This window comes from Cupressus sempervirens, chromosome 8 (genome assembly GCF_028749045.1).
Source record: "Cupressus sempervirens isolate cs-2001-9-10 chromosome 8, ASM2874904v1, whole genome shotgun sequence".
In the NCBI taxonomy this organism is placed as follows: domain Eukaryota; kingdom Viridiplantae; phylum Streptophyta; class Pinopsida; order Cupressales; family Cupressaceae; genus Cupressus; species Cupressus sempervirens.
Window position 1 is genome coordinate 678,607,328 of NC_143125.1, and position 14,973 is coordinate 678,622,300.

A 14,973-nucleotide genomic window follows, 5' to 3' on the forward strand; every position below is an offset into this window, starting at 1 on the left:
TTTTAGCTTTGCGATTACTTTAGGTAGCTCCTAAAGTAAGATCCACTACATCAATTTGTAATGTATGACAATCAACTTGTTTGATGTAGGACACTCCTCTTATTTTCTTAGATAGCCTTTGATAGGGGTATCACCCCTAGTTTACCTCTTAGATACTTATGAGCATCCTTAGGTAATGCCTTTGTGAAGATATTAGCAATTTTCTCTTTTGTGTTAACATATTCTATCTTCACCTCTTTATATTGAACTAATTCTCTCAAGTAATGATACTTGATTGCAATGTGCTTAGTCATAGTGTGCATCACATGATTCTTTGATACAATGTTTGTACAATTTACAACAACAACAACATATTCAACTTCAACAATAGATTGTGAAGTGCAACTTTGTTTCTTGCTAGTCCATGTAACCAACCTCTTGCCTAAGAAAAATGCTCCTCCACTGGTGCTCTTCCTATCATTAATATTTCCAGCCCATTTAGCATCATTATAGGCTCTTAATTCAAATTTTTCATTTTTCTTGTAGTATAGACCATATTCCTTGGCTCCTTTTAGATATCTCATTATTTTCTTTATAGCTATTAGATGATTCTCCCTAGGATTAGCAAAGAATCTTGCAACTATCCCTACATATAAAGCAATATCAGGTCTACTATGTACTATATATTGTAATTTTCCAATCATAGACTTGTATAATGTTTGACTCACCTTAGTTGAATCATTATTCTTTGACAACTTATGTCCTATCAAATTTCTCATTTTTCTTGTAGTATAGACCATATTCCTTGGCTCCTTTTAGATATCTCATTATTTTCTTTATAGCTATTAGATGATTCTCCCTAGGATTAGCAAAGAATCTTGCAACTATCCCTACATATAAAGCAATATCAGGTCTACTATGTACTATATATTGTAATTTTCCAATCATAGACTTGTATAATGTTTGACTCACCTTAGTTGAATCATCATTCTTTGACAACTTATGTCCTATCACAATAGGTGTACTTACTTTACATACTTTGACTGAGTGATTTATATACCATATTTCATCTTGTGTACTTGCAAACCCACAAAGAACTTGATCTCTCCAAACATAGACATCACAAGTTTTTACTTCATTTTATTTGCAAAAGCCTTACATAAAGTATCTTGACCTCTAAATATGAGATTATCAACAAAAAATTTATTTAACAAAATACCTTTTCTTTTTTTTATCTTCAATTATAGATTATTGTTATCATCAGTCCTTTCAAATCCAATCTTCACAAGATAATTATGAAGTCTCTCATACCATCCTCTTGGTGCTTGCTTCAAAACATATAAAGTTTTGTATAAGCTACATACCATGTTTTTATTGTTAATATCAACAAATCCTTATAGCCATTCTATATAAACTTCTTCCTTTAATACACCATTCAGAAATGTAGATTTAACATCCATTTGATAAACTTTGAAACCTTAGTGTATAGAATAAGCAAGCATAGTTCTTACTCCATCCAATCTAGCAACAAGGGAAAATGTTTCTCCATAGTCAATCCCTTCTTGTGCATGTCCTTTATAGACTAATCTTACCTTTTTCCTTATGACTTCACCACTTTGATATACCTTGTCTCTGTATACCCATTTGGTACCAATCACATTTTTATCTTTTGGTCTAGGAACTAGAGTCCATGTTTTATTTTTTTCAATTTGTTCAATCTCTTCTTCCATGGCTTTACCCTAGTCTACATCTTTTAAGACATTTTTCACTATTTTGGGTTCCTTCATGCTCAAAAAACATGTATCATTTCTTAATTTGTTCCTTGTCATTGGCCTAGCATCTTTATCTCCAATGATTTGTGTAGTAAGATGATGTCTCTTGACATGTTTAGACAATCTTGGTTTAGCTCTGGTTTCTTCATTTGGTCTTTCAACTTCTGAATCACTATGTACATCTCTATCAAGTATTTCAACATTTCTTTCATGTTCACTAATCTCAAAATTAGAATGTGCCTCAACTTCATTCTTTAACTCAACAATTGAATGTAGCTTAGTTCCTAAATGCAACTCAAAATTCATAGTATGTGACTCAGTAGTCACTGAAACTTGATGTTGGTTTGTAGCTTGATTTGAAACATCTTCTTCAATAGGCATACATTCATAAAAGTATACAAATGATTTGTATTATTTTAGTTCCTTCATAGGTTTAGCCTTATATACTTCTATGTATTCATTGAATTTCACATTTGCACTTTCCACAACTTTGTTATTGTTAGTATTTAAACACTTATAAGCTTTGCTTCTTATGGAATAACCAAGTAATATACCTTCTTCACTTTTTGCATCTAGTTTACCATTCTTGAAATCTTTGAGAATATAGCATTTTCTTCCAAATACCTTAAAATATTTTACATTTGGTGAGTATTCATACCATAGTTGAAAAGGTGTTGAATGAGTACCTTTCTTTACTTGTACATGGTTCAAGGTACAAAAAACTGTACTTACAACTTCTCTCCAGTATTTCAAAGCAATATTTTTCTCCATCGTAAGTGTCCTAGCATAGTGCATTATAGTCCTATTCCTCTTTTCAACAATTCCATTTTGTGGAGGGTTTCTAGGAGTAGATGTTTGTCCTTTGATTCCTTTGTCATTACAGAATATCTCAAACTCATTTGATGTAAATTCTCCTTCTCTGTCAGATCTCAAACATTTCAGACATTTACTCATTTCTTTTTCAACTCTTGCTAAGTAGCACTTAAATATTTGGAAAGCATCAGATTTCTATTTTAGAAACATAACTATCATCATTCTAAAATAATCATCAACAAACAACATAATGTACTTATCTCCTTTGTAGCTTTGCACTTCAATTGGCCCACATAAGTTAGTATGAACAATCTCTAGTATTCCTTTAGAGGTATGTGTTTTACTCTTAAAACTTGACTTTGTCAACTTACCTAACTGATATTGCTTGCACAGTATATTGTCAGGCTTCTTCAAATTGGAAAAACCTCTAACTATCCTCATGTTACTAATACTAACCAAGTTATCAAAATTAACATGACATAATTTATTGTGGCATAGCCACACATCATCAAATTCTACAATTAAACAATTAGCATCCTCTATATCAAGGTAGAATAGATTAGTCCTAGTTTGATCACCCTTTCCAATTAGTTTTCCTTCAGTATCATATATTTTAGAAATCTTGTTTTCAAACTCAACCTTACATTCTAAATTATTCAGTTGTATCACTATCACTGGACACATATTTTGTCTTTTTCATCTTCTTCTTCTTCTCATCAGGTTCCTTCAATGACAACTTAGCTTTGAAAGTAGATTCAATATTTTTAGGTTTGTAATGATCAAAATTGGATAGCTCAAAAGTAGTGAGCCTACCTTCCATACCTTCAAGAGTTAGATCATTCCTTGGTACACATCTTAGTTCTTGTATTGCAGACACTCTAGATGGGTAGCGGTGTTCTCAAAACTTTTCTTAGTATAGCATCATCATCTATTTTACAATTAGCTCCTCTTATTACATTAACAACATCTTTTTATCTTGGAGCAATATTGAGCAATATTCTCAGCTTCTTGCATTCTCATATCATCAAACTTACCTCTGAGACTTTCAAGATTGGCTCTCAGAACATTCTTGTCTCCTCCATAGATGGTGTGTAGAACATACCACATTTTCTTTGCACTGCCAAGACTTTTGATATCATCAAACTTAGCATAGCTTAGGGAAAAGGCAATCTCCAACATTGCCTAGTTGTGTTCTTTCTTCTTTTTTAGATCCTCAGTAGTTAGGGCTCCAATAGGATCAACATCCATAGTAGTAATGGTAGATTGTGCATGATCTCCAAGTCCTCCAATGTGTAGCTTCATTAGACTATTCCATGTAGAAAAGTTATCTCTATTAAGCTTGGGTACTTCTCCTTTTGACATCTTGATCTTTGCGCTTTTAGTACCTTCAAACTAGTCCTCTTAAGTAGATGACTCTGATACCAACTATTGGAATTCTTTAGAATAAATGGGGGGGGGGTGAATTAATTATCCAAGGTCAAGATGTACAATTAAAACTTTTCATAGCTTAGTGAATCCATAAAATATTTATCATGATACATGCATCCATACGATTATGCAATCACTTAAAACTTGTAGGTTAATGTCAAATCAATTTGCAAAAATGTAAACATGAAACATAACAAATTCAATAACACACTTGACACAATGATTTATGTGGAAACCCAATTTGAAAAAAACCACCAATAACATGCTACTCTTTCTCACTCTTCTAAGGTGATGCCTTGTGAAAGGCCAACCCTATTAAAGGTTACAATGCACACTATTAAATGTGACCTAGTTAAAAGATTTCAATCACCCTATTAGGAGTGACCCTCATTAGAGGACTTTATACTATTCATGTGGAATATCACTTAGTTAAAGGATTTACAAATGACTATTAGGTCAACCTTAATCCAAAAGATTTACCCTAGACTAATTACAATTATTAGAGAGTAATTGTAAGGCTTGATCTAATAAAAACTTACAACTCCATTTGTAGATTACAGATCTTTGTTTGAGTCCTCCATTCTGCTTGGCTTTCACACACTTTAACTTTGATAACTTGTTCAACCTTCAAGCATCCATATCCTTAAATCTTCTTTCTCATCATGACAAGGCAGACTCTTCACTTAGGTCATTGAATGAAGAAATACCCTAGAATCCTTGTCTTCCTTAGTTTCTCGCAATTGACAACCTTTTCTTCTAACCAACCATCCCTATAAATAGAGAATTAAGATATTTTGTTGTTCATTCTCCATCATCCAATTTAGGTTTAGGTTAGATTAGGTATGATTCAATGAATCTACCCCTTATTTTATTTCATCCCTTTCAAGAAACTTCTCCTTCAATCCTCTTTGAATTCACCTCAAAATTTTTTACCATGGATTTTGTGCCACCAACTCATCAACCTTATCTTCCACATGGTTTAGACAATCCAAGAAAACAAACTTGTTAGCTTAGATCTATTGAATTCATGATCTTTAAAATAATGCCAACACTTGACATTAACTTGCTTTTGATGCTGAACACATACTATATTGCTTAGCATCCTTTGTAAAATCATTTGGCATGAACTAAAGTTTACTAGTGCTCAACATCAACTAAACTTTACTTGGCATCAACTATTTTACTCGGCATACACTAAAATAGACTTGTACTCAGCTCCAACTGATTTTCTTCTCAGCTTGCATTGACTTTGCTTGGCACCTACTATCTACTCAGTCAAGCTTGATAGACAAACTTTGTTTAACTTGTTGTTCTAAACTTGCTTAGTGTAACCAACCTTTGCAACCATGAGTAGATTATCAATCCACTATGTTATCACTGTCTTAGCTAATTCTTGTACTCCTTTTCATATCATAACTCAACCTTTCCTTTAGGTACTATTGTTACATCTTTTGACCAAATTCTCTTCATCAATCAAATAAGTGATAGTACTTAAATCATATAAGTAGTTGTCTTACCAACAACTAGAAGGTTTGACATTAGTGAAAAAAAAATGATTAAAACACATTTATCATATTTTTATCAATATCTTTTCAACACCTTATTAAAGATTGGTTGAAGGGTGGCATAACTAATTTTTGACCTATAAATTTTAGAAGGTTATGATTCTTGCAGGAACTACTATCAAAATGGTTCTAGGTAGAGTAAATGTAGACAATGATATTATGGATATATTGAGATATATTATAACTAGACTTGAAGTTGTTGAAATGGCCTAGAGAAGAGGAGTGCATCTTGAAGATGTTAGTGATGAAGAAGAAGCAATGGTAGAACCGAATCCTAAACTTGAGGTTGAACAAGATGAAGAAATACACTTGAGGGAATTGAATAGAGAAAATGAAAAATCTATTTTTGAACTTTCTACATACATTGGAAGACTTGATACTAATGCTTTGTTAGATTGGATCTCTAAGATTGACAATTACTTTGATTATGAAAGTATGTGGATAGAAAAGTGAAGATAGTAGTAGCTACAAATTTGAAAGGACATGCATCTCTTTGGTGGGAAAAATAAAAAACTAATAGAAAAAGAAGAGGAAAATAAAATATTAAGACTCAAGTAAAGAAGGTTGGTAAGTTGAAAAAGAAATTCCTTCCCACTTATTACCAAGTTAATTTTTGAGAAGATTGCAAAATTGGAGATAGAGAGACATGACTACGTAAGATTATACTAAATAAATCTATAAGTTGGACATTATATCTAGAAATATTGATGAAGAGGTTGAGAAAGTTGCTAGATACTTGAATGGATTGAGAACTTCTATACAAGATGAGATTAGATTTGTAAAGATGGAAAGTATTGAGGAAGCATATTTATATGCTGTGAGAGATGAAGAAATTTTTAGTGAAGAAAAAAGAAAGTGGAGAAAGAGCAAGAGGTGGGAGTTTTAGCAAAGTAGAGGAAGAAATTTTGGAGAAGGTAGAAGATCTGATAGCACATCTAATGACAAAGGAAAATATGGATAGAAAGAATATAGTGGAAGCAAAGGAAGAAGAGACTACAATATAGGTAATTATATTGATTACTCTAGGAATAATAGTAATGGAAAGAGAGAAGATAAATATTGGTTTAAAGGTACTTGTTTTAAATGTGGTGAGGAAGGACATAGAGCTTGTGAATGTACATTTTCTAGCAAGAAAGTTGGAAGTAGTAGCAAAAATTCTTTGATTTAGGAAGAATCTATTGATGTATCTAATGAACTTGAGAAAGGAGAGAACTTGACGATGAAAAGAACTTTATGGAATGAGTTGTTGGTTAATGAACCTATTTTGAGGAAAATTCATTTTAAGACTAGATGTAAGATTGAAGATAAATGTTGTAAAGTGATTATTGATAGTGGAAGTTCTAAGAATTTGGCATATGAGGAGTTGGTAACTAAGATGAAACTATACAGATTGGAACATTCTAACCCTTATCAAATTGCTTGGATCAAGAATGAACATAAACCACCGGTAAGTGAATAATGCCTTTTGAAATTTAAGATTAGGAATTACTTTGATGAAGTCTTGTGTAACATCATACCTATAGATTGTTGTTATGTACTTGTGGGAAGATCTTGGCACTATGATAAGAAAAATTTGCATGATGGTAGATTGAATCATTAACTATTTGGGCTGATGGAAATAAATAAATATTATTTCTTTTGGTTGAGAAATCTAAGGAAAATTAGGGCACTTTTGTAAGATTTTTCTTGGTTGAGCAAAATAAATTTGTGAAAGATATGGAGATATAAAATGTTTTCTTTTCTTTGATTCCCAGAAAGACTGAGAAGCAAGATGAACTTAAACATGCACATGAGGTGAGATTTTTATTTCTTGAATTTCAAGATATCTTTTTTGATAATGTTCCTGATGGATTACCTCCTATGAGAAGTATAAGTCATTGTATGGATTTGGTTCTTGGAGCTAGTTTTCCTAATAAAGCACAACATAGACTTACACCTACTGATAATAGGGAATGGAATAGACAAGTGCAAGAACTTCTTGAGAACGGTTTGACTAGAGAAAGTTTGAGTCCTTGTGATGCTGGAGCATCTTGCATTAGGAAATAAAAGGGAGCATGATATATTTATTTATAGAAAAGTAAAAAATAAAAATAAAAATAAAAAAATTGCCAAGGAGAGAGAAAGTGATGAAAATTAAAAGAAAAATAATAAAAAAGAGAGAAAAGAGGGGGAAAAGGCATTTAATAGGTGAAACTATTCAATGTAACTTATGATTTGAGGGTTTATTTAATGTAACTTTCTCAAGTGAGTTGTGGCTTGGTTTGGTATAAGTAGAGGGTCTTGTCTTGTCATTAATCATTCAACATGGTATCCAACCATAGAGGAAGTTAGCTAGAGAGGAGTAGCTGAGAAGAGTGAAGTTTGCTAGTAGAGCTAGTAGTTGTGGCTTGGGAAAGAATAAGGTTGCTTGGTGTCTTGTGAGCACAAGTTTAGATTTTTCTTGGGGTTTCTACTAGATTGTGAATCTAGATTAGTTGGGGTTTAGATCTTGTGAGATCTTGCAGAGTTGTTATATTTGCTTATGTATGTGGTTGTAACCTAGAAGGCCTTATAGTTGGTCATGTTGAATGTATCATACGATTATATTATTAGAGTTGGCACTATTTTGGATTTAAATATTTGTATTATTGTTATTCTTCTACTATGTGATTATTTGTTGAGGGCTAGGATATCTCCTTTAGGGATTCTCCTACCTTGCACTACATTGAGTGGTATCAAAGCTAAGTTCAATCTTGTGGTGGATTGTTCCTTTTGAATTCTTAGATATCTTTGTTGTGAGGTAGTAGATCATGGTTTTGACTTACAATTGTAGAGGACTTACAAATGGATCGATGGTTGTGAAGATGGAAATTTGATCTTGTTGATCAAAATTTTGATCTAGTTGGTGATTGTTAATAGAGTGGATTTATTGTAGAGGGTTTGTAAAGATCTTGGAAGATGCCTCCAAGAATATTGGACCCTAGAATGATTGCAGATCTCTGTGATGTTGTCGAGAAGAATAATTCATAGATGTCTTCTTGGTTGGAAGCTAGATTGATTGATCAAGTTAAGGAAGGGTTAGTCAAGTTTTGTAGAGATTTATGGAGTTGGAGTCTATCAATCTAGAAGTGAGTTGTTTGGCCAATTAAAAGACTTGTTTAAGAGAAAAAAGGGGATGGAAAGGTCAAGGTAGAAGTTGGTTTTGTTGATCAGTCCAAGGAGTGTGATTTGAAACCTATAGAGAAACTTGTGGTTATTTTTGAAGAGTTTCCTAACCTTGCTGATGTTGGAAATGATATTTGTTTTCATGATCAATTAGATGGATCCGAAATGAAAATTTTAGACCATCTTATTGTGGACAATGAGATTGTTGGTTATGAGTATTTATAAATGGATGAGGACTCACATTCATATGCTATTAAGGATGTACCCATTTTTATGAATATGGTTGATATGGATGTTGCTATTGATGTGGAGTTGGACATTGTTGATGTGGTTGAAGATCTATATGGTACTTCAATATCTTTAATCTCCTAATTGGGTTTTTGAATATGATTGACTAAAGCTTGGATGTCTTTATGTTTCTTCTTCATGTCCTCATCACTGTCTTGAGTGATCTTGAATATCAAAGCATAATTTGCATATAGTTCCTTTCCTTCTTGCTCACATTTCTTTAGCTCCTTGATACATACATCAGGGGCTCCAAAATCATTTTTGATATTTTGACAAATGATGTCAAACATTTTTGCATCATGTTTTATCTAAGCTTCAATTGCTGCAATGTCAGACAAACTTGTAAACTCAACATCAAAATCTTGTACTTCATCTTTTTCTCTTTCCTCTAGGTTTGATTCTCTTAACCTTATTATCAAGGTTTTTTGTAGATTTCTAGTGAATTCCATAAGAGATATTTACAAACTCTTCACCTTCCTATTTTTATCAATTATCTTTCTTAGGGATGAGATTAATTCAACTTGATCATCGTTATGAGAACTTGTTAGTGTTGCAAGTGTGAGCGGTAACCTAGATGAACTAGGTATACTTTGTTAGTTTTTAGTGACTAATTAGGGAAGTACTGTACATACTACATAATTCCTCGATTGGGTTTGGGGCTATTTTATCATCATTTTTGGGTCGACATGTTGTAACAAATTTTAACCCTAAAGCAAAAAAATACTTTTATAAAATGGCTTAGGGTTAGGGATTTCATAAGATGTGATGCAATAATTTCTTCTTGTGGTGGAATTGAGTATAGTAATAATATTGGACTTTCTATTTGGTGGATGTAGCTAGGGATTCAGTGAATCATGCTAAATCTTAGTGTCTTGTGTTATCTTTTGTGCAATTTATTATTTTATAATATTGGTTATATTTGCATGTAATTGTTATTTATGTCTGTGGTTAATCCTAACATACTTTCCTTCTTCTCCTCTTTCTCCTTTTTCTTCTTTTCATCTCCTTCTTTTCTTTTCTTCTCTTCTTCTTTCTCTTTTTCTTCCTCTCACTTCTTCTTCTTTTCTCCTTTTTCTCTTCCTCTTCCTCTTCTGTCTTTTTCTTCTCTTCCTCTTCTTTCTTTTTCTTCTCTTTCTCTTTTTTCTTTTTCTTCTCTTCCTCTTCTTTCTTCTTTCTTTTCTTGTGTTCTTCCTCCTTTTTCTTTTTCTCTTCTTCTTTCTTTATGTTCTCCTCTTCTTCATTTTTCTATTCTTCTTTTTCTTCTTCTTGTTCTTCATCTTAAGAGCTAGTGTAACTAGTTAAATTGCCAACAATATTTTGTACCATAATCCTTAAAAGGATCTTTTGATGTATCAATAGTTACCTTGGTGCTATCAATATGCATAGTATCTATAGAAATTATTATATGTGGAGTTGACTATGTCATCAAGGTGTCCTTTTTAAATTTCTACCATTGATATAACTATTGGTAAAGTCTTTGTAGACTTCTCTGTTGTTGATGTGGACTCTACTGGTGCTTTCTTTTCAAGTGTAGAAGTCATAAACTTGATAATTCCTTGCTTCATCTCCTTGTTCACTTCCTCATAATTACCACTCATCAACAAAATTTCTTTCCTTTTTTTTCTTATCAAGGGGTCAATACCCTTCATTATCCTCCCCATGTCATCATTACCATTTATGTCACAGAGTTTTCTGATATGATTTTCTTTAATTCCTCTATCTGCATCTAGTAGTCTTCTTTTTTTGTTAATCAATCTATTGTATAAATGTGGTGGTATATTCTTTGTATATATTTAAACCTTCTTTTTTCTAATATCATATGCATGACTACAACTTTCTTTAATTTCAATCTTTCCATATTACTATACAAATTATAGAATTTTTTTAACCATACAAAGTTGCTATTATCAATGATTTGAATATTTAGATTTTCAACTTTAGGTTTCCATGGTTTCTTACCCAAGAATTTCTTCACTTCTACCTCAACATTCTCAAGTGGTTTGTCTTCTAATTTCTCTTATCCTTACTTCATCTGAGGCATTTGATTCAATTATTTGTAGTGTCTTTCTTCTTTTTCCTAGTCCATTGGACACCTTCTTGGTTCTTTTCTTTGAAGGTGACTCAACTAGTTCTTGCTTCACCTTTATCAATATTTCAGACTTGTTAGTGTTAGGAGGAGTGGCCATTTGTAACTTCAAAATGTTAAAATCCTCTTCTTCATTCTTCTTTTGTACAATAGTAAGGTGCAATTGGTATTTGTGTAGATGGTCATACAATTGTAACACCCTCTATTGGTCTTGCAACTACTACTAGTGTAGTAACCAAGATTTCTAATTGTCCACTTGCCTTCATCTCTTTGCAAATACTAATAGATTCTCTAAATTCCACTTTTTTCATACATGTTTCTTTCATTATTATTACAATTTTATTTTCAACCTTCTTTTTGATATCTTTACTGTATAGCTCAGTCCGTACTTCTTTCATATTTTCTTCATATGTCCCCCATCTAGGACACTTCATCTCTCTCAGATTTAAGGATTATTTTTTCCTATCCTTCTATTGGATCCTCTAACATCTCATCACCCATAGGGTCAATGTATTTGACTCTTGGCTCAACTTCTCCAAGGCATGTGACATTTGTCTCTGTCATGCCCAAAAGTGAGGGCAAAACACACACAAGTTTTTTTTTTTTTTTTTTAAAACTATTTAAGATGATAGGGTCGACAAATGCTCAAAGAATTGACTAAGATTAAATAAGATAACATAGTCGAAAATTTTTAAGGGTTTAACTCTAATAGAACTAATCATGAACAAGTGTTACAACCTCAATCAATATCTCTAGGCTTAGTGTTATTAGTTAACCTTAAAATTTTCCAAACATACTTGTAACCATGTAATTAATTAATTTAATTATTTACTATTACAATTAATGACTAGTACAATTTCAATGAATTGATAAGTTACTAAACCTTGATCAAACTTTATTAAAATTTAAGGTCCAATATTGAAATGTCAATCGTTACAATTAACTAACTCATAAATAGTATGGAACTAGTTATAACGTTAAGCCTATTTCAATTCAAAAGTCCTAATATCAACTTAAACTTTTAATTTCGAACTTATAACAACCTACATTTAAATTTCTATTTTATACTAACATCCTTATAATCATTATGGTTAATGCTCGACTACCAACCTAAGCATATATGCATAACACAAAAGATCATAAATTAACCAAGCTCAATATATATACAAGAGACAATTTAAATGCTTCCACATCTCATAAGTAATTATAATCTAATTAATATATTAGTAAGTTTCTAATCTAAGTTAATGGTGGAATCCATCCACGAATTAATGATACCAAGTACCAATCGTATTTTACATTTAAGGTGAACTTTCAAACAATTATCAAATGACTAATGTGAATTTCTACTAACTCAATTAAAGAAATTCTAATACTAATTAAATTGTAACTAAATCTAAACTATCTTAACTTTATCAATTAGATATTACTTAAAACAACTAACTTACAAATTAAATCTAATCTAGATTTGTAACTATACTAAAACTAGATAACTTAAACTATCTTAATTTAAAACAAAACTACTTAGAGCATTACTAGCTATCCCATGCCCATTACAACTAAATTTAATTCAATTAAATTAACACTATTCTAACTAACTTTAAATTAAAAAAAAACAATATCTTAAACTAACTCAATAATAAATCAACTAAGACACAACCTAAACTACAATCAAATCTAATTACTTTAAAAATTAGAAAGTTCATTAACAAAACTAAACTAATCTAAATCTAATACTATCCTAAACCCCCCAACAACTAAATTACCTAAACCTGTTTCCTCCCCCCCCCCCCGTTTCTACCCACGTTTTCCCACACCCCCAAAAGCCCGCGCTGCCCTAGGTCTATGGTACGCAGACCTGTCCCCACGCTGCCCGAAGTCTGCGGCACGCAAGACTGTTCCCCACCCTTCGCATTAAGTCTTGCGTGTGTGTGTGTGAGGGGAAAGTCTGCGCTTGGGGAGAAGTGGCGGCCCCAACATAAATTTGATTTTTATTTTATTAAAATAAAATACTTACCTTGCCTCCCCGTCGTGCGACCTAGCCTTTACGTGGCTCGTGTATAGTGTAGGGGGTAATTACGTCCACGCCTAACGTTGATACGGCTAAGGAAAGGGTGCAGGAGGGAATTAATATTAAAGTGGGGTGATTGGGATTAGTTTGATTATATAACTCAAGGTAGATATAGGGTCTAGTTTAGGGCCTTGCCTCCTAGCTTCTAGGAGTTAATGTAAAAAGTTTTATAGTTGAGAATGAATTTTTAAAGTATTAACACATATAATTATAGATGCTTTATATTCAAATTTATTAAAGTTATACTATTAAATGAAGTAACAATTATTTTAATTTGCATGGCAAAGGGGGAATATTGGTAGAATATTCTCTGTGACAAGGAAGTGGAAAATAGACTTTTCCATACATTTTCTAGAGAGGTAATTTAGGCCTGGAGGTGCACTTTTTTTTTGAAAGCCAATTTTGGTTAAGAGTTGGCATTTTTTTTATTTTGCTAAAGATCTATGATATACAAGGTAAATTTTAGACCATTTCTAGAGACAATATGGAGCTATAATCTTCTAATCGATTTAATACAAAAGCATGCAAAGAAATCATATTCTTCCTAATCATATTGATTATGTTCTTTATGAAATTTAACAAGGAATTATAATCCTATATTCAGAATTCAAAAAGGTGGTGAATAATTATTTCAATTTCAATTGCATTACTAATAGAGCATAACAATGAATGTATTAGTTTGGTGATCACAATGTAGTATTTCTAATTCATCAAATTGCTTAACCATATATTGAAACTTCAACATCTCAATTGCATTGTAATAACATAATTGGAAAACTTGGAGATCTATAATTTAGTGTCATTATCTATCAACCTATTTTCTCACAACATATGCAAAATTTGGAACCACTTAAGATCAATACAAGGGGGAATTCATGATTAATTTCTTTCTCTATTATTCATCCTGGTTCAAGGCTCCATCAGGAAAGAACCAGTAAGAAAACCCGATGTCTTTGCCACTACATCAAATTCAATTACAATTTACACAACATTACAATTCAAGGAGATTTCTTCAAGGATTCCACAATAGAACTTTTATCAACTGAATTCATTGCATCAAGAGTAAACATGGGAAATACAAGAAACAACATGGAGATAACATCAAAAGGAGATAAGTAAAATGAACATACATTCCCACCCAGTTGCACAATAGGTCCAACAATGAACCAATATAGGGGAAAGGTGGATTTTCTCAATAGGAGAAGTCAATCACCATACCTTCACTTAGCCCTTTTGGGGCTTAAAACTTCAAGAATTTCCATTCTTTCACAAGGCCCTTTCGGGGCTATATCCACAAGGATTTTCATTCTTTTTCACATTCAAGAATTCTCAATAACGACAAGGTATGGGATGACAAGTAGGGGCCCATACACCCTACCCTTTCTCCCTCCTCTCTCCATGAGAGGAGACACTACACTATTGAGGTCCAACTAATGCCCTTTCCCCAAGCATGGCCACTTCTTCCCTATCCAAGGGTGCGTGTTGCCAAAAACATCCTCATGAAAACTCTCAAAAAAAAACAATCAACTCACCAAGAAGGCATATGAATAACATCAAAGAAAACAAGATAAAATCCCTCCCAATACCACCCTCAACACAAAAACAAGGAAAGCATATCTACACAATGTCTCCAACATGATGCAACAAGATTCAAAATATGAACACACACAAAGAACCATTCATGGAGTGTAGAACTCCTACCTTCATAAAAGAGTTATGGCAATGGTGGTTTGAGAAGAGCTTCCCCTTTTTTTTTTCTTCCTTCAATCTTCAAGGCTTCCTCCAAAACTAGAGGATTGGGTGACCAAAAAAAAAAACTCATGTTTT